This window comes from Suricata suricatta, chromosome 17 (genome assembly GCF_006229205.1).
Source record: "Suricata suricatta isolate VVHF042 chromosome 17, meerkat_22Aug2017_6uvM2_HiC, whole genome shotgun sequence".
Lineage (NCBI taxonomy): Eukaryota > Metazoa > Chordata > Mammalia > Carnivora > Herpestidae > Suricata > Suricata suricatta.
Genome location: NC_043716.1, coordinates 18972731 through 18990599, shown reverse-complemented (window position 1 = coordinate 18990599; position 17869 = coordinate 18972731). Strand labels below are relative to the sequence as shown.

General features: G+C 54.5%; 1 protein-coding gene and 1 long non-coding RNA gene across 5 annotated transcripts in view; one reads left to right on the top strand and one right to left on the bottom strand.

Moving 5' to 3' along the window:
- The window catches only part of RHBDL3 (rhomboid like 3), a 45519-nt gene extending 27982 nt beyond the window's left edge, over positions 1-17537 (bottom strand). For both annotated transcript variants that reach the window (XM_029927278.1, XM_029927279.1), the window contains exons 1-3: positions 17466-17537; positions 16493-16516; positions 1579-1737 (exon numbers count right to left, since the gene is read on the bottom strand). The gene's annotated coding sequence lies outside the window, so the exon portion shown is untranslated. The remainder of the gene's footprint in view (positions 1-1578; positions 1738-16492; positions 16517-17465) is intronic.
- LOC115281779 lies at positions 9413-14637 on the top strand. Of its 3 annotated transcripts, none has more exons than XR_003904399.1 (4): positions 9413-9567; positions 9986-10136; positions 10367-10498; positions 14297-14637. It is a non-coding gene; the product is annotated as an uncharacterized LOC115281779 (long non-coding RNA). The 3 variants fall into 3 exon arrangements; XR_003904398.1 differs by having other exon boundaries at positions 9939-10136; XR_003904397.1 differs by lacking the exon at positions 9413-9567 and having other exon boundaries at positions 9611-10136.
- Positions 17538-17869: the final 332 nt, after the last annotated feature.

Below are 17869 nucleotides of genomic sequence, written 5' to 3'. Positions count from 1 at the left end.
CAAACATCCCCATTCTACAAAATCAGAGTTTTAGGAACCCACCAAGTTCAAACCCAGTAAGGGTCCGGAACCTGTACTCACGTTCACTATACCTTCCTTCCATCTACCTACCCATCATCCATCCGTCACAAGTGACTGTATCGGCACACTGCCAGGCACAGGGGACACACGGTGTGCAAGACAAGTAAGAAACCGGCAATCGCGGGTCAGCACGAAGGCTGCTGGGGAAGCACATGGGAAGCAGCCCAGCCCTGTCCCCGGTGGTCAGGGAGGGCTTCCTCGAGGAGGGCGGAGCTGAGGGACAACTGAAGGATGAGTAGGAGTTAGGGTCCTCAGAGATGCTAGCTCGGGAAGAGGTGGGCAGCCTTGGTTGGGTGGAGGAGTTTGCAGAGAGGTCTCTAGAACTAGAACCCAGAGCCAAGTTTCCAGAAGGTCATCACTCCTGAGTGCCTTTGAGGGGACTGTAATGCTTGGCGAGCCAAGGGGCTGGTGGTAGAGCCTTGTCCGAGGACCGGCCCTACACTCCACAGCCTCGGGCTGCCCCGATACATCCTCACGAGGGCCCTGGCTGCCTCACCCTGTGGTCAGCCTGACTCCCAGAAACCAGGCGGCCGGCCATGCTGACTTCTAGCCTGCCGGGGCCTCTGTCGCCTCCCACTAACAGGGACACCGAGAGGAGCCTTCTGGCCTTGTATTGACCCAGCTAGTTCACATAGCTTCTGCTCAGGCCCCCTGCATCTGCATCCCTGGTGGGATGCTTCCTGCCAAACCCCACCGAACGCCATTCCAACCCCACCACAGTGGCCCCCATGACAGCGCAGCAGTGACTCCTACTGAGGAGGAAGCATCTACTCCAAGACACTGGACCAGTGGGCAGGCCTCACAGGCCACCTGTCTCCTGTTCCTCTGACGACCCAGGACATTGGCCCACAGGTCTGAGGAGCTCTGGCCTCCATCCAAGCGCCCCACTGCTCTCAGCACCCACTCCCCAGCTCTTCTCCTTCCAAAGATAACCTCCTACCTCCTACTCCTAGCCCCGCCTCTCGGTGGAACTGACCCCACCCCCAGCTCCATGAGTGCGCACTGATTGGCCTGGGTCAATCAACACATGCCCCTGACTCAATCTAGGCCAGTGGAAGGGAGGAAATCTCAAGCCTTGTGTGGGAACTACCACAAAAGAGTCCCTCTCTTTCTCCGCATGGTGAGGGCGTGAGGGTGTAAGGACTGAACAGCTGCAGCCACTTTGCTGCCACAGGGGAGAATCTGGAATTGCCAGGGGCTTCTCTGAGGATGAGAGGGAGAGGTCACGAGTGAGCGAGGGGCAGAGAGAGAGGGAATCCCACAAGGTGCAGAGAGACAGAGGGAAAGGGGGAGAGAGAAAATCCCATGCAGGCTCCACACTATCAGCACGGAGCTGGAGGCAGGGCTTGAGCTCATAAACCATGAGATCGTGACCTGAGCCAAAGTTGGATGCTTAACGGACTGAGCCACCCAGCACCCCCACCTCCACCAGGAAGTCTTCTAAGCCATAAACTCCAAACGGGTCCCTCCCAGAAGCGGGGGCCCCAGAGCGCTCACCAGGTTGACAAAATCCTGGTAGCAGATCTGCCCGTCCGCATGGCTGTCGGCGAGAGCCAGGAGCACCTCCCGTTTGTGCGGGTCCAGCTTGGAGCTGTGGCTCTCCAGGAGGTTCCGGAACTTGCCTGTGCTGATGTAGCCTGTGTTCCCAGGGTCAAACTGAGGGAGAAGCACACACAGCAGGGGGGTCAGTGGGGCCCTGCAGGTGCCCATCTCCATCCGCACTCACAGGCTCCTGTCCCCACCCTCCACCAGCAGAGACCCAGGCTGCCTCTGGGATGTTTCCAAGGTCCCCATGGGAAACATCCAAATAGGGCATGGACAGCCACCTAAAAGTCCTTGAAGGCCCCAGAGCCCTTTGAGATCGCCCAACCCGACCATCTTGTGCAGGGACAGGGAAACAAGCTCAGAGAGATTAAGCCCATCCTGTCTGCCCCTAATCCTGACCCTGTATAGGAGGAAAGCAGGAAGGAAAAGGCAAGGAGGAGAGGAAGATGAAGAATTCCGGGGCGTGGGCCAGAGGGACTCCAGTGGGGAATGCTGAGGCCCCGGGCCTGGGGAGCAGGGGCCCAGCCTTGCAAATCCTCCTGCACTTGACTGGTGGCGTCTCTCACACCCGCACCCATGCACACTCTGAGCTATGCACGTGGGCCTGAGCAGGACTCCCCAGAGTCACTGTAGCTTTGCGTCCCTCCCCCCAGGGGTCCCTTTCCACCCTCGTCTCCCTGGGAGACTCCCACTCACCCTGCCCAGCTACTCCGTGCAGTCTCGGGATTCCCCGGGATGCAGGCTGCTCTGGCTGCCCCCCTGCACATGGGACAGACCTCTGGACACCAACCCACCCGGCCCTCCACTCTCCTCTCTGCACCTCTACACAGGGCTGCTGGGCCACCGGCAGTGGCGGCACCGTGCACCCCAGCGTTTAGCAGGAGCCGGGCATGATTGGCACTCAGTAAACATTTCTTGGGTGTATAGATAGTGAGTGTTGGGATCAACAGGCAGGTACTAATCTTCCAGGGAAGGGATCATCGGTTCAGTAGCAAAGGATCTTCGTCGTCTCTCCCAGAGAAGCCGTAGCCTTTCCGTGCCTCGTCCACAGCGCCTCTTTGCTCACAGAGCCCACCTCGGGGTCCCCCGCACAGCACACCCCCTGCTAGAGAACAGCGCCAAGTGTCGCCGATGCAGAGAGCTGTCCTGTTCACAAAGCGCCTCCCTGAACAAACTTGCTTGAGGGCATGACAGGGGGGCCCAGGCAACCAAAGCCAAGTTTCCCCCTTTTCTTTTTTTTTAATTTTTAAATTATTTTGAGAGAGAGAGAGAGAGAGAGAGAGAGAGAGAGAGAGAGAGAGAGAGAAAAGCATGAGTGGGGGAGGGGCAGAGAAAGGGAGAGAGAATCTGAAGCAGGCTCCATGCCGCCAGTACAGAGTCCAACGCGGGGCTCAATCCCACGACCCTGGGATCATGACCGGAGCCGAAATCAACAGTTGGAGGCTCAACTGATGGAGCCACACAGGCACCTCTCCCCCTTTTCTAGATAAGGTCAAGGGAAACTATTTTAGGAAGGCTGTTTCCTCATGCAGTACCTTTTGGACAATCCAAGAAAAAACAACCAAGACTCACAAGTCATGGGCTATTTCAATTCTTCTCAGAACTCAATGAGGGAGAACATCTCTAAAGAGGTCTATTTAAAAATCTGCACGTGCCCCCACCCCCAAATCCAAGTACCAGGTTCCAGGGATGACACCTATTCAGTTCACACTGCTGAGAATTTCAGAAAACTCAGCCCCTTCCTGCGCCATGAAGATCTTTAAGGATGAAAACACCTAACGTTTGCTGACTGTCTCATGGGGCCAAATACCTTTCTAAGCACCCTGTGTGTATAATTTCTTTGACCCCCATGACAACTTCACAAAGTAGGTCCTATTACTATCCTCAGAGGACAGAGGAGGAAATAGAGGCACAGGAAAATGAGCACAGAGAGGTCAGATGATGTGCCTGGCAGGCAGCATTCTGCACCCAGAGGGCTTAGCTGCACTGGTGGCTATGGACCTATCGCCACCAGGGGCTGCCCTGGAGCAAACATAAAGGATCAAGGCAGTCAGAGGAGGAAGAGGTGGGAGAGGAGGAGGTAGAGGAGGGAGCTCTGGGGAGTCTCCTGGGCCCATCCTAAACAGAGAACTTGAAAGCTGGACAGAGCCTCACCTAGCAACAGTTCTGACCTCCTTATTGCTGGGCTAGGGAATGTGGCACTGACAGCCAGCGAGGGTCTCCTTCTGATGCCTGGGACCCCTTGCATCCCCAAGGGCCAATGCAGGACACCTGACTCGCCAGCCTGGCCTCACACAGGCCCCTTTGTTTGAGGTGGGCTGATGGTAGGGGTGAGGGGTGGAAGTTGAGAAGCAGCCCAGAGTCCTGGGAAAATCCACTCTTCCCCACTGCCACCCACCATGAGCATTGTAAGCAGGGGGTGAGGGGAACTGACATGCTCACAGGCTGGGGTCTCTCCTGACATGGTCTGGGGGAGGAAGCCTGATGGCCTCTCATTCAAGAGCAGGGACACCAATCGCTTCCCAGGGGCCGCCTCAGGGGCCTGGGAGGGCAGTGGGGTGGAGGGGCTGGGATCAGACAAGGGCCCCTCTCCCTTGTTCCAGCTCCAGACAAAGAACCACCTGCTCCTCTGCTCTCCCTCCCCCTCCAGGGCTCCCTGCTGTTGTCCTAGTGACAGGGGCTGCCCTGTGGCTCCGGGAGCCCCCACCCCCTGCCAGTCCTGCCCCAAGCACATTACAGGCTCCAGACTACTGAGAATGAGCTGGAAACAGGCCGAGTCTCCCTTCTCTGCCAACACTCTACCTTTCATGCCAGGGCCAGACAAGCCAGACAATGGGGGTCATCACTACCCTAATAATGAGGCCTCAGGGATGAAAGAGGGTGCCTAGCAGGGGGAGAAAGGCAAGGAAGGGGCTGGCTCCACAAAGGATGCCTTCCACCCCCGACCCCCGCCACCTGGGGAAGATGAGGGCAAGAGCAGAGGCAGGCAGTGGGCATGGGGCACAGGGGCCGCAGAGAGAGGAAGACAAAGGGAGAGAGAGTCCCAGAGAGAGGGTGCAAACAGAAGGCAGACAGCGGCATCTCCCAATGCCCCAGGAGAAAGCCAAGGGCTTCGAAAGGAGGCTGCAAGGAACAGTGCAAAACCCCATTCTTATCTCAGCCACTAACCAGTTCATATAATTTGGGGTAAACATCTCAAGCCATAATTGCCTCATCCATCAAGCATGCCTAACGTCCCTTCAGGTTATAGTGGGTTAAAGCAAATGTAGGGGCAGCCGCTCTCTGGGCTGAAGGCTTCATGGACTCGGTGTCCACGTCTACTTGCCTCATTCAAAGTGGAGCAGGGGCCCCCCATGTCATGAGGGCTTGGCTGACCCTCCCAGGCACACTTCCTGCCTTTGGGCCTCCCTCAAGGCCAGGTATGGGGGATAAGGTCCATGGTTTGGAGCTTTGGGGAAAATAAACCCTACAAATGCAATTTTCCTTGTTAATAATGTACTGAGGACCCCAAAGCTTCCCTCTACCACATGCCCCATGCCCTGGACTCATTCACTGTTAGCAGTGGGTCACCTTCTGGATGAGGTCTGGCTGGGGGAGTTCCCGGTGCCCGAGGGAGGCCAGGTAGGGGTGGTGTGGGGGGGCAGTGGCTGTGAAAGGGTTGAGGCAGGGGTCCAGCAGGGCGCCAGGAGTCAGGAGCATCCTGGCAGCTGCCTCCTGAATGCGGCCCCGCACTGTGGAGGGAGGGGGCAGGCCAAGTCCACATTCAGCCTGAGTGGAGACGCTGGCGGCAGGGGGGGAAAAAGGCACAGAGCGAGGGCTGACCCTCCCACAGGCTCCCCGCCCACCCACTCTGCCTTGGAAAAAGCTGCCAGAGGCTCCTCAGGGACATTTAATCCTAGCAGCACCCAGCCCTCTGGCCCCTTAATCCCCCAGGATGCCAGTTTTCCCCAGTCTGGGGCCCCACACACGCTCTGTCACATACCCCATCTCCGCCCTTGACCCCTTCCTGGGGCACTGATGACCGAGGCTGGGAAAAGAGCCTGAGAATCACATCCTTTACCACCTAGGGCTCCTTCCCCATCTTTGGGGCAGGGAGTAGGAGGAGTTTCAAAAGGAGCCCTTCCCCACCTGCTGTGCTATCTTGGGCAGATCACTAACCACACTGCCTTGGTTTCTCTTCCAGTCACATGGCAGGAACTCTCCCTTCTCAGGGTGATGTAAGGGGGTCCATCCCCACTGCTGCACATATAAGCAAACCATATGCAAATGGGGCTTGGAGAAAGAGAAATCCACAACCCACACAGCACAGAAAGGCAGCCAGTCTTCTATCTTTGCTCAGTCAAAGGGCTGATGGGAAATTTGGGATCAGGATGAAGCAGCTCACATGGAGGGGGTGAGGTCTCTGCTGTCAGGGGGATCGAGGACAGTGCGGAGAGGGGCAGCAGGCCAGGCGATCACAACTTACGGCCCAGGAGAGCTGAAAGGAATCTCTGTGGTTCTCAAACTGCTCTGCAGAAACTTAGGGGCTCTGAGGCCCTGAGAGGGCGCTCCACACCCCCATTCTGAGTGTTTCTTGTCCTGGCCTTCTGCCTAGCATTCGGCTGAACAACACAACCGAAGCTACGTATGTAGAACAGCTGCTAGGTACCAGGCACCACCTGAGGTCACCCTACATCCTGGTTTGCCTTAGACAGTCCGTAGGTTTATACCTATTGTCTGAGCATGATTTTTACCAGTGCCCCTTTCACCCTCAAAATGATCCCAATTTGGATGATGACTTATATATAGTCACCCCGTTAACCCTCACAACAACCCTCTGAGGCAGATACTATCATGAGCTCCATCTTACAGGGGAGAGAATCCAAGCATGTGGGGAGCTGAGTTGGCCAAGTTTGAACAGCCCGTGGTTGGTGCAGAGGGTTTCCGGGTAGAGGGGCCCAGAGCCTGCACTCTCCCATCATTAGGACAGACTGGCTAAAAAAAGTGTGGGAGGGACGCCTGGGTGGCTCAGTTGGTTAAACCTCCGACTTTGGCACAGGTCATGATCTCACGTGCATGGGTTCGAACCCCGCATCGGGCTCTGTGCTGACAGCTCAGAGCCTGGAGCCTACTTCAGATTCTGTGTCTTCCTGTCTCTCTGCCCCTCCCCCTCTCATGCTCTGTCTCTCTCTGTCTCAAAAATAAATAAAACATTAAAAAATTTTTTAGAAAAGTGTGGGAGACCCAGGTCAAATCCTCTCCTTTGTTCATTTCACAAATATTTACCAAGGATCGAATACATGCCAGGCACACACGCCTCACTTCCTGGACAAGGAAGCACAGGTGCAGAGAGCAAAAGAAATTAGCCGAAGGTCACAGTGTAAGTTAGCGGTCAAGACAGGAACAGTTCTGGGTTCCTCCGTGGGAACCTGCTCCAGCCTAGCCCTGCCTTTCTCTGTGCCGTCTTGGGTGTGAAATATACCCTCTGGCTCAGGGTTTTGTGAAACATCAGGCCAAAGATGGTGTCTAAAATAAGGGTTCTGAGGTCTCATAAGTTTGGGAAATACTTTTGGAAGGGCCTGATGCATAAAACCATATGCAAGGCCCTGCAAGGTCTCACAGTGTAGAGACCTGATTTTGTTCAGCTCAGCATTTCCCAAACCTACTGGACTTTTGAGCACCATATTTTTCATACCAACACTACATGGAACACCCTTCAGGAAAAACACATGAGTCCACCACAGAGTCATTTCTCCCTTTTGTGGAACCTGACCCTCCGTCCATGGTTGCAAACCAGCCGTGACCTCCATTTCCTGAGTAGCAAAGGCCCTCAATTCAACTGACACTTTGTCTGAAGGCTCCCAGCAGTTAGAAATCTGTGGGACCCAGGCCACAACCCAAGAGTTGAGGGGGGTGTCGCCAGGAAAAGACTGAAGAATCAGAAACTGGCCTAAGGGACATCTCCCAGAGACAAGCCTTGCAGGAGCCAGGATCTGCCTGTTCAGCACCCAGGACAGCGGCGCCACTCTCCTCCCCCACCTCCACCCGCTCCCCAACCCCCAGAGCCCACCCCCCCAGCTCCTCCCGTCGGCTGAGGAGCCAGGCCAAGGTTTCGGAGTTTACCCAGCAGCAGTGAAGCATCAGAGAAAGAAGAAAGGCGCACACACGCTTATTTTCTATCATGTATGTGTGAATTGTACAAACTGCATTTCCAGGACAATTACACGTCTGGTCCCTGTCCCCAGCACTCGGATTTCCTTCTTGCTCCTAGGACGACCCTCTCCCTCTCCTTGATCTAGAGAGGCCCAAGATCTCAGGGAAGGGTGCGGTCACCTTGGAGGACCCCAAAGGCAGCACCTGGGGTGCCATTCAGGTGAAAACCTCCGGGACCTGGAATCTAAGGAAGGCTCCCATCCCTGGCCCCAGTGTACCCTCGCTGTCCTTCAAGACAGAAGGAGCCCTGGGAAATGATCACATGGCATGCGTGTGGGGCGGGCAGGGGGGAGTAAGAACAGCTGCCCCTCCTCACTTTGGGGGTGGTTACCAAGGCTCATCTGCTGGGTCCTTACACAATTAACCAGGCTACCCAGGGGATGTGGCTCAGCAGAGCTGTCCCCACCCAACAGCCACAGCCCCCCAGGCAAGTCTGGCCCATTATGGATGTTTACTGCCCCATAAATTAGGTCCAGGCCTGCAGCTGCTGAGGTTAGGAGGTGAGGTTATGGGAGTAGCAGCTCTCTCTTCCTCGCAAATGAGGATGCTAATTTTCCCCATAGAGAAAGCCAGCTCATACCATTCCCCTGACTTCTCCCCCTAGCTCTGAAATGCTGATTTTCACAAATCTTTTATTACTTTTCTTCTCACATCAACCCACAGAGATAAACGGCTTGCCCAGAGGCTCCCCCCAGGGAGTGAAGCAGGACACCACTTGGGTTGCTCAAGCTGGGGCTGGAGTGGACTTTCGGACCTTAAACCTCCTTGGGAAGAAGAGAGACCAGTTCCCAAAAACCAGGTTCTGACCCTCCTGTCCTTGGGTCTTCCCACATGGAGGCAGGAGAAACCCTTGAGCTCTTTTGGGTTTCGGCCAGCCAGGTGTCTGACAGCTGGAGAAGGTTCTGTGCTATGAGGATTCCCGGCCGTATTATGTCTGCTCTGTCAGCTGCCATGGGAGGGGTCTGGGGGAAGGCAGCTCATCTCTCTCAAGAGGCTTCTCCCAGAAGCTCCAAGCCGGACTCCTGAGCAATCCTCCTCTCCACGAATCACACAGCTGAACAGGGCTCTGAGGTTGGCTAGGGAGCTAGAACACCCTTCCCTCAGCAGAGAAGTGGCCATCCTGGCCTGAATCCAGGCTGAGTCGCTGGATAACAGGCATGTTTCCAGAAATCAGCCAAGGCTCCCAACACCTGGGCTGGAGGGGAAGCACTCCCAGACTCTCCCTGGGGTGCAGGACGCTGGGGTTAGGAGGACAGTGAGGGGTGGGGGCACCTTTTCCTCCAGGCTTTGTCCTCTTTCCACCCTGAAAGCCCCTTGGAAGACCCTGCTTCTTTTTCAGAGCCCCCCTAAAAAAGGCCTTGGAGCCTCTGGGGGGCAGCTGGGGGGTATGACTCAGAGGCAAGTCCCTTGGGTCCCCAGGAGCAGACATAATGCCCATGCTGACTCATCCAGGCACAGCCATCACAGCCGCCTAGGGACTGACGCTGAGTCACAGCATAGGCCACAAAGGCAGGCATCCAGGAGGGGAAGGGGGGCTGTCACAGGTCACAAGCAAGGTGGGGTGGGGTCAGTGCAGTGGGATTGGGTGGGGGCAGGGGCTTACATCTGCTCCATTTAGCCTAAACCCATTTCCTCCTGCTGCTCCTAGAAGCCACCAAAGGGTCCCTTGGGTCCCTCATTCCCCAGAAAAAGAGAAGGTTGAGAGACCCAGAGAGAAGGAGGAGAGTGGGGGCGGGGAGCTAGGAAAAGGTAGGATAAAGAGTCACCAAGCTCCTCCGCCTCCTGGGTCCATCCACCCTGTTTCAGAAACCACTTTGTGGACAAACACATGCAACCCCTTCCACAGAGGACCTTCCTTGGCGGGGGCCCCTCAAGCCTCAGTTTCGTCCTCTGTAAGGAGGGTCTAGCAACACACACCTCATAGGGCTGCTGAGAGATCAAAATGAGATGAGGAGATAGATGCATGCAGTAGGCACTCAACATCTGCTCTCTCAAAGAAGTATTTACCAACTCAAACTTGTAACATTCTTCAGGGAAGCTGGTGGGGTGGAGGCGGTGGCTCCTGCTAGGTGTTCACAACTCAAGATACCCAAGGACAGAAGAGTGGCCTATTCTCACAGTGGGCCACGAGGCAAAGGAGGCTGACTCTGGGCTGTGGTCACCTCAGCCATGCAGGCAGCCAGCCAGTGACCAGAGGGGACACTTGGGCATCATCCCTGCCCCAGCCAGCCTTTGTCCCAAAGCTTCTCTTCTTTCCCTGTGGAAAGTTCGAGAGGAATGTGGATGTCCAGCTTCTGCCCTGAAGCCAGCTTGACAGGGTAGGAGGAATCCCACCTGAGTCCTGGGGGGTCTGAATACTGATTCAACACCAGTCACCCTCACGTGTCAGATGTTGTTTTGAAATGAAAACAGGGTCCATCTCCTTACATCCCAGTAACAGGATACAACCACCATGTTTATCAGGGGCTCACGACATACTGTCCTAAGTACTACACACGCACTCTCCCATGAGCCTCACAACAACCCTGAGGGAAGGGTATTGTTCTAGGCAGCTTACAGGTGAGAAAACTGAGGTTTGGAGCGGGTGCCCGGCTTGCCCATCGCCACACAGCTGGGAGCAGAACTGGGACTGGAGCCAGATATGTGTCCTCTCCGCTGCCCTAGTCACTCAGGATGCCAAGTAAGCAAATGGAAGACTGCATGGCCTGGTGGTGGGAACGTGGGTCAGAGGGGAGCAGAGCTGGGCTCTAGTCCCAGCTCTGATAGGACTGCACCAAGCGATCTCAGAAGGTCGCTGATCTCTGTTGCTCTATTTGCAAACTGTGCAGATTGGACACGATGCTTCCACCAACCTTCTACTGACCTAGGGTCCTTGATGTGGTAGCGGCCCCAGAGAGGCCAGCCTGAGTGAGGCAGCCCCACAGTCAGGGCCTGCTCGTGGAGGGGACATCTGAACCTGAGACAACGCATGCAGACCTGGAGCCCGACGTATCGTTCGCCTGTTATGTGGCAGGCCGCAAACTATCTCGGATCCCCTGGCCCCAGCTGCTCAGTTGCTCTCAAATGTACTTCTTTGAGCAGTCAGGGGTACAAGGGTTGATTCAGCATGGCTGCCAGAGTCACCGGGACAGGAGCAGGGTAGGAAAGCTGGCTTTGCAGTGGAGGGACTTCCACAGCCTCAAGGGCCCGGGAGGCCAGCCGGTAACAGGGTTGGAGGTACAGAGCCTGAGCAAGGGCTCCCGTCAAATGCACGGCTTTGTCCTTCTCTGGGAACCTCCTTCTGCCGGCTAATCATGTGTTCCGCAGGCCGCCATCAATGCCCTGTCTTCGGGGCAGGTGTTTTCTCTGTGGCCCCTCACTAATCCATTCACTAGCCTCATGTGAACCTCTTTTCAACTCCCAGAACTTAAGCCAGCTTGCAGGAGAATTGCAAATGAGGTAGGCTTTAGAGTCAGGCCCAGGGAAGACCCCACGCTGGACAAAAGGGGGCTGAGCAAGGGAGATGCTTGGGGAAAGCAAGCAAAACAGTCCTCTGGACTTGGAAGTGGCTCTCTTTCGAGGAGTCCAGATTGGGAAGGGCTGGTTTAGGGAGGCCACTGCCTTCCTGGCGGGGGCCTGGATCTCAGAAGCAGCCCTAGGCTTCTTCCAGTAAAGTCTGAGTCCCTGTCAAGAGACAGTTTTCGAATATCCACTGGGTATCTGGCATTGTGAAGAGTTTCCATTTTCATTTAATTTCCTACAGTTGCCCCTGGAGTTCAAGATTACTGTCCTTGTTTGGGGCACCTGGGTGGCTCAGTCGGTTAGGCGTCCGACTTTGGCTGAGGTCGTGATCATGCAGTTTGTCAGTTCGAGTCCCGCGTCAGGCTCTGTGCTGACAGCTCAGGGCCTGGAGCCTTCTTTGGATTCTGTGTCTGCCTCGTTGTCTGCCCCTTCCCCACGCGGACTCTCTCTCTGTTTCTCAAAACTGAATATAACAGTTAAAAAGGAGGGTGAACCCAGAAATGGTTTTCCCAGCCTGGAAGCCCTTTATAGGTCCTCTATCTGGCACTGACTCACTCTTTGACCTTGGATCCCTGAGGGCACTTCCCTGGGGTTCAGGAAGGGACTGAGAGTGAGACTTTCCAAGCATAACCTGAAAACAGGGAGCCAGGAGGGAACCAATGGAACAATATAAAGCAAGGACTGAAGGGTACATTACCTGTGCAGTTACAAATATCAGCGGAATAGATGAGACATAAAGAATAAACCCGAGATTCTTGGGTCGCTGGATCAGTTAAGCGTCTGACTTCGGGTCAGGTCGTGACCTTGAGATTCTTAGGGTCAAGCCCCTCCTGGGCTCTGTCCTGACAGCTCAGAGCCTGGACCTGGCTTCAGATTCTGTGTTTCTCTCTCTCTGCCCCTTCCCCACTCACATTCTGTCTCTCTCTCTCTTTCTCTCTCAAAAATAAATGTTAAAAAAAAAAAGCCCAACCACATATAAAAATTTACCAAGTGATAAGATTTTCCAAACAATGCCTAAAGGAAGTATTTCTTTTTTTTTAATGTTTTATTTATTTTTGAGACAGAGAGACAGAGCATGAGTGGGGAGGGGAAGAGAGAGAGGGAGACACAGAATCAGAAGCAGGCTCCAGGCTCTGAGCTGTCAGCACAGAGCCTGACGCGGGGCTCGAACCCACGAACATGAGATCTGACCTGAGCTGAAGTCGGAGGCTTAACCAACTGAGCCACCCAGGAGCCCCTAAAGGAAGTATTTCTTAGTAAGCGATGCTGGCATCACTGGATAGGAAAAAGGTCTGGATGGAGTAAAGGATTAATTTTTTTAGTCACAGAAAAAGTAGTAGAAAATAGAAGTGCATATTCATAAGATCTAAAGAGGGAATGAAGACTGGAGTACCTGGCTGGTTTTGAAGAGCGAGTGACTCTTGGTCTCAAGGTTGTGAGTTCAAACCGCATGTTGAGTGTAGAGATTGCTTATGTAAATAAATAAATGAATTTATAAAAAAATGTTTATTGGGGCACCTGGGTGGCTCAGTTGGTTAAGCGTCCAGCTTCACCTCAGGTCATGATGCCACAGTTCATGAGTTCAAGCACTGCACTGGGCTCTGTGCTGCCAACTTGGAGCCTGCTTCAGGTTCTGTGTCTCCCTCGTTCTCTGCCCCTCCCCTGCTCACACTCTGTCTCCTTCTCAAAAATATATAAATGTTTAAAAAAAACCATAAAATAAAAAAAGTTTATTGATTTATTTGAGAAAGAGAGGGAGAGAGAAAATCAGCAGGGGAGGGGCAGAGAGAGAGAGAGGGAGAGAGAATCCAAGGCAGGCACGACCCTATCAGCACAGAGCCCAGCTCGGGGCCCAAACCACAAACCATGAGATCATGACCTGAGCTGAAGTCGGACACTTAACCGACTGAGCCACCCAGGCACCCCCAAATAAACTTTTAAGAAAGAAATAAATAAAATAAATACAGATGGATGAAGACTGTCTTGGGTCCAAAGCAACAGGAGTAATTATGAAGAAAAAGCTCAACTGATCCAACTATAGAAAAATAAGACACTTTATACCATGATATTGCCCTATAACAACAGTTTCATATTTAGGTCACTTTGAAATCTAATATTTAGGAAAACCATTAAGATCCCGAGTATATGAGAAGACAATTCCACCAGCAGAAGTGTAATAGGAAACAAAGCATACGGAACGTCTAGGGGTTGGAGTGATGACCTCCGATGTCCTGCCTTCCAGAACTTCCAGGACCCGTACGGAAGAGGTCGGGGTGGGGTGAGGAGGGATGACATGCTAGTCTCCCACTTGACAAATTCCCAGAACACCTGCTGGGGTAGGTAAACCTCCAAGGGAGGGGGTCACCTGTTTTCTTTCCTTTGAACTCCTACAAAAGGCATCCTGGCCATTTAGTGGGAGGGTGACCATAAAGGACCAACAGGCGAATGGCACAGCATCTAGTCCTTGGGGCTTAATTAGCTTCATGCTGGGTCAAAGCTACTCTATGTGCCGAAGAACCAGACAGCAGGTCCCAGTTTGAAACTGGGTGACCACTGGTATTTCCTCAACCCAGGAGGGAAAAGAGGACGGACTGGGGCCAGCCTCCCACCCCACTGACCTCTGAAGGGTGAGCACACCAGCTTGCAGGGGTCTGACAGGTGTCCTGTGCCCTGCCCCACCCACCACAGTTCGACTGGTTAGGGCTGTCTCTCTCTTTCTCTTTTTTTCAATTTGAGAGAGAGGAAGAGAGAGATTGAGCACAAGTGGAAGAGAGGGGTAGAGGGAGAATCTTAAGCAGGCTCTACGTTCAGCAAGGAGCCCAACGTGGGGCTTGATCCCTCAACCCTGGGATCATGACCTGAGCTGAAATCCAGAGTCGGATGCTCAACCCACCGAGCCATCCAGGTGCTCCAGGGCTAGTTCTATATGAGATGGTGACAGGACTGCCTCAACCCCCAGTCACACATTCTTTCCTAGTGCACCAAGTTTACCAACTCTCAAGTCCTATCTTCAAGCAAGTCCACAGGAAGAAGCAAGGGGAAAACCTTCCCTTGTCTGAAGAACCTAGCATCCTGAAGTTCCACATCCTTTTGTGAAGCTTCCTGCCTACTCTCCAGGTCCTGTGGGGGAATGGCCTCAGGGGCAGCTTCACAAAGTAGGGGGAAAGGAGCACAGAGGAAACCTGCCAGAGGTCCAGCCCTGCCCAGGAGCGGCTCTCCTTAAACACAAAGCATCCCCAGGAAGGAAGGCAACAGAAATGGGCTTCTAATGTCACGTAAGGGATGCAGAAGAAATTACTGTGAAAAAAAAAATGTATTGCCCAGAGTACGTCTGGGAGTTTCTTTCCTAGAATTAATTTTGTCTGTCTGGAAGGGTTTCTGGGTGGGCCTTCCCAGAAGTAGGGGGATGCTCAGTTGTGACACTAGGGACCTCCCTCCAGTAGGAGAAAATGGATTTCACAGACCACCTGCGATTAGTCACTACACATTCTCTTTGCTCCCAGCCCATCCTCTCCCCTCTTGCTCCAAATTCTTCCTACTGAAAGTTTTCCTCCATTCACCCAAACAGTTCCTTTTAAAATGTAAACACACACATAGAAACCCAATCGAATGAGAAAGAGACACAGAGGGGGAAAAAAAATGAAAACACTTTGTTCTAGGTTCTGATTCTAAATCCGGCAGGAGGTGTGAAGGGCTGACAGCTTGCTGGTCTTAGCATCGGTGGCAGCAGGCGGCCCCTCCTGCCTCAGGGCGGCAGGCCAGCAGCTGCTGTGCTCTTAGGAACCGAGGGAGAGTGGGTGGCGTGTGGGAGCAGAGGGAGAGAGGCGCCAGCCCACTGGGACGGGAGCTGCTGGACGCTCCCCAGACCGCGGCCAGGCCCCATGCGAATGTGGAGGACACCCCCAAGCCCCACCCCAGGCCTGCCATGACTTCCAGCTGTCACTCCATGTCTCCGTCCATTTGGGCACCTGCATTTAGTGGGTTCCCTGAACTGAACTTGTCTGAAACCAAAGCTGTCATTTTTGCCAACAGCCAACCACCACCCTGACTTTCCCTTTTTCCTCCCAGCTTCAGAGTCCCAAAGTTTTACCTCTGTGCTTCACTCATGACTCAGGGGCAGTAAGGTCTTCCAACCCCCCACTGCCATGTCCCTCTTCCTTTCCGTTCTTACGGTCATCCTCCAAGTCCATTCACTGCAGCAGGTCCCTGACTAGTTTCCCTCATGCCTGCAACCCACCTCACCTCCATTCCACAATCACGCAGAACCTTTCCAGAGCACTGGTTGGATCCCTGCTAAAAAAAAAAACTTCCCAAAGCTTTCCCTGTGTGCAACAGGGCAAGGTCTGGTCCTAGCTACTTTTAAAGCTCCATCTCCTTCTCCAATCCAGTAGGTTCCCTTTGGCCCGACCAAACAGGGCTCTTAAAGTTGCACAACCTTTGTGGCACAACCGTGCTTACTGGGAGATGACAGTGTTCCCTATTCCCCCTGCACTGGGACACCTCTTGCCTCCTCTCCTCTGCATCGAGGAATGAAGAGGGAAATACACAAAAGCTTCCCACCGGAGTACCCAGCAAAGAAGAAACATTTTCCTCGTGAAGGTCAAATGTCCATCAATGGATTCCAAAGTTGGCATTTCCAAATCCATCCCCCACACCTAGACGTGAGATGCTGTAAACAATCACATACGATTTCCCCTAACTCTCTCATCTGTGCCGCAAAGTTAGAATCAGCTTTCAAGAGAGCCCATACTGTGAGTCACTCTCCAAAGATGCCAGAGATTTGACTTCAGTAGTAGCCACATGGATCTTGGAAGGTGGAGGTAGGAGAGGGGATGTTGACCCAAGCCCTTCCCCCACCTCCCCAGCCCCAATTGCAATCTCCCCTGGTGTAAAGAGAGTGTCCTAGGGTTTCGATACCTATTGTCCAATTTCTATGTGGTTTAAACCCAGCTCTGCTGAGGCGGAGTTAGGAGAAGGAGGGAGGAAAGGATCTCTCGGGGGAGCCCACCGCCTACTCCTGAAACCTGGAGAGCAGTGTTCAGAGATGCACTAAGCCACGCCCCCACCCCACGTCACCATCTCAGGAGTGCAGAGCTGGGGAAGCCCACGCAGGCAGGGAGACTGATTGTGGGGAGGGCTGGAAGGAAGTGGGGGGATTTAACTGCTCACGTACCTGATCAAACAGGACTTTCCAGTGCTGGTAGAGAGGGATGCCATGCACAAGAGAAAGAGGAGAGAGAGAAATACACACTTATCACCAAGGACTCTCTAGCCCCCTGAGATTTCGGACATTGCCTCCCAGTTGCTGTCCAGTCTCAGGGACCCGCCACAAGACACCAGGGGAAACGGGCAGAGCTCCCCAACTGCACTAAGCAAAGGGAGGGAACTCAGACTGGGGAGGTGGGGGAGGTGTCCCCCACTTGGAGACAGGCAGAAGGGGTAAACAGAACAAGGGTGATTCTCAATGACTAAATAAAGGCATCCAATTCTGCCCAAGGGCCTCTCTAATAACTTACGTCTAAAGCTTGTGGCCATGTCTACTCCCACACCTGGGAATGGTGGGTGCAATCCCATCAGACCTGCTGCAACAGTCCCAACCTGGTAGGGGCCAGAGACCCCTACTCAGGAGAACTCAGCCTGCATAAACGCTAACATTTTGCCTGCAGTTTGGCAGGAGGGGTCTCTGGAAAGCACTGAAATCTAAGCAGTCCCTTCCAAGGCTGAGTCTAATTGGTGAGTACGTGAGAGTCGGGAGCACAGGGCTTTGGGGCCAGAAGCAGGTGAGAGGTTTAACCGCGGGAGCCAGAGGGAAGGAAAGATGTTAAACTCCCCTGGGGCACATTCATTCAGACTCTCCGGCTTAGGTTTCGTAGGTTGGGGGGCCAGGCTTCACCTCCATTTCCCCATTCTGAGAGAGGGCTAGGGCAAGGCAGAGCGTCTGCCCAGTTTTTCGCCTCTGTCTGCAGGCTAACCTCGGCGGGGAGTAGCTTAGGAAATTCCAGTACCCAGGACTCCCCGGCGCGGGCTCCGCCGATGGCTCCCCAGACCGGAGGGAAGGAGACTCTCGGGCGGCAGATGGCAGGGAAGCCCTCTGGGGAAGCCCCCTCCACCCAATATTCGCCCGGGGGACCGTCGCGGGCACCTACTCGGTCTGGGACTCCCGGGCTCCCAGTACTCCCCCTCTCTCTCCTCCAGCCGGGTTCGGGGCCGGGGGCCGGCTAGAATTTCAATCAGTGTCGCGACAGGGCAGGTGCAGGGAGGGAGCTAATCCGGAAGCGAAGAAGGGGGTCGCCAGACCGGTCGGCGCTGCCGGGTTCCGGGGATTCTGCGGCGCCCGCTCGTTCCCCGGGCTCAGAGAGCCCGCAGGTCGTGAGTGGGAGGGGAGGGGGAGTCACTGCTGTGACGCGGCCGCCTCTGCGGGAAAACACCGTGTCCCGGGCACTGCACCAGCCGCGGGGAGGGGGCTCCGGCGGCAGGCGGGTCCCCGGCGCAGCGGCGGGGCCGTGTCCCGCAGGGAAACCGCGGGAGCCGGAGCGGGGGGGGGGGGGGG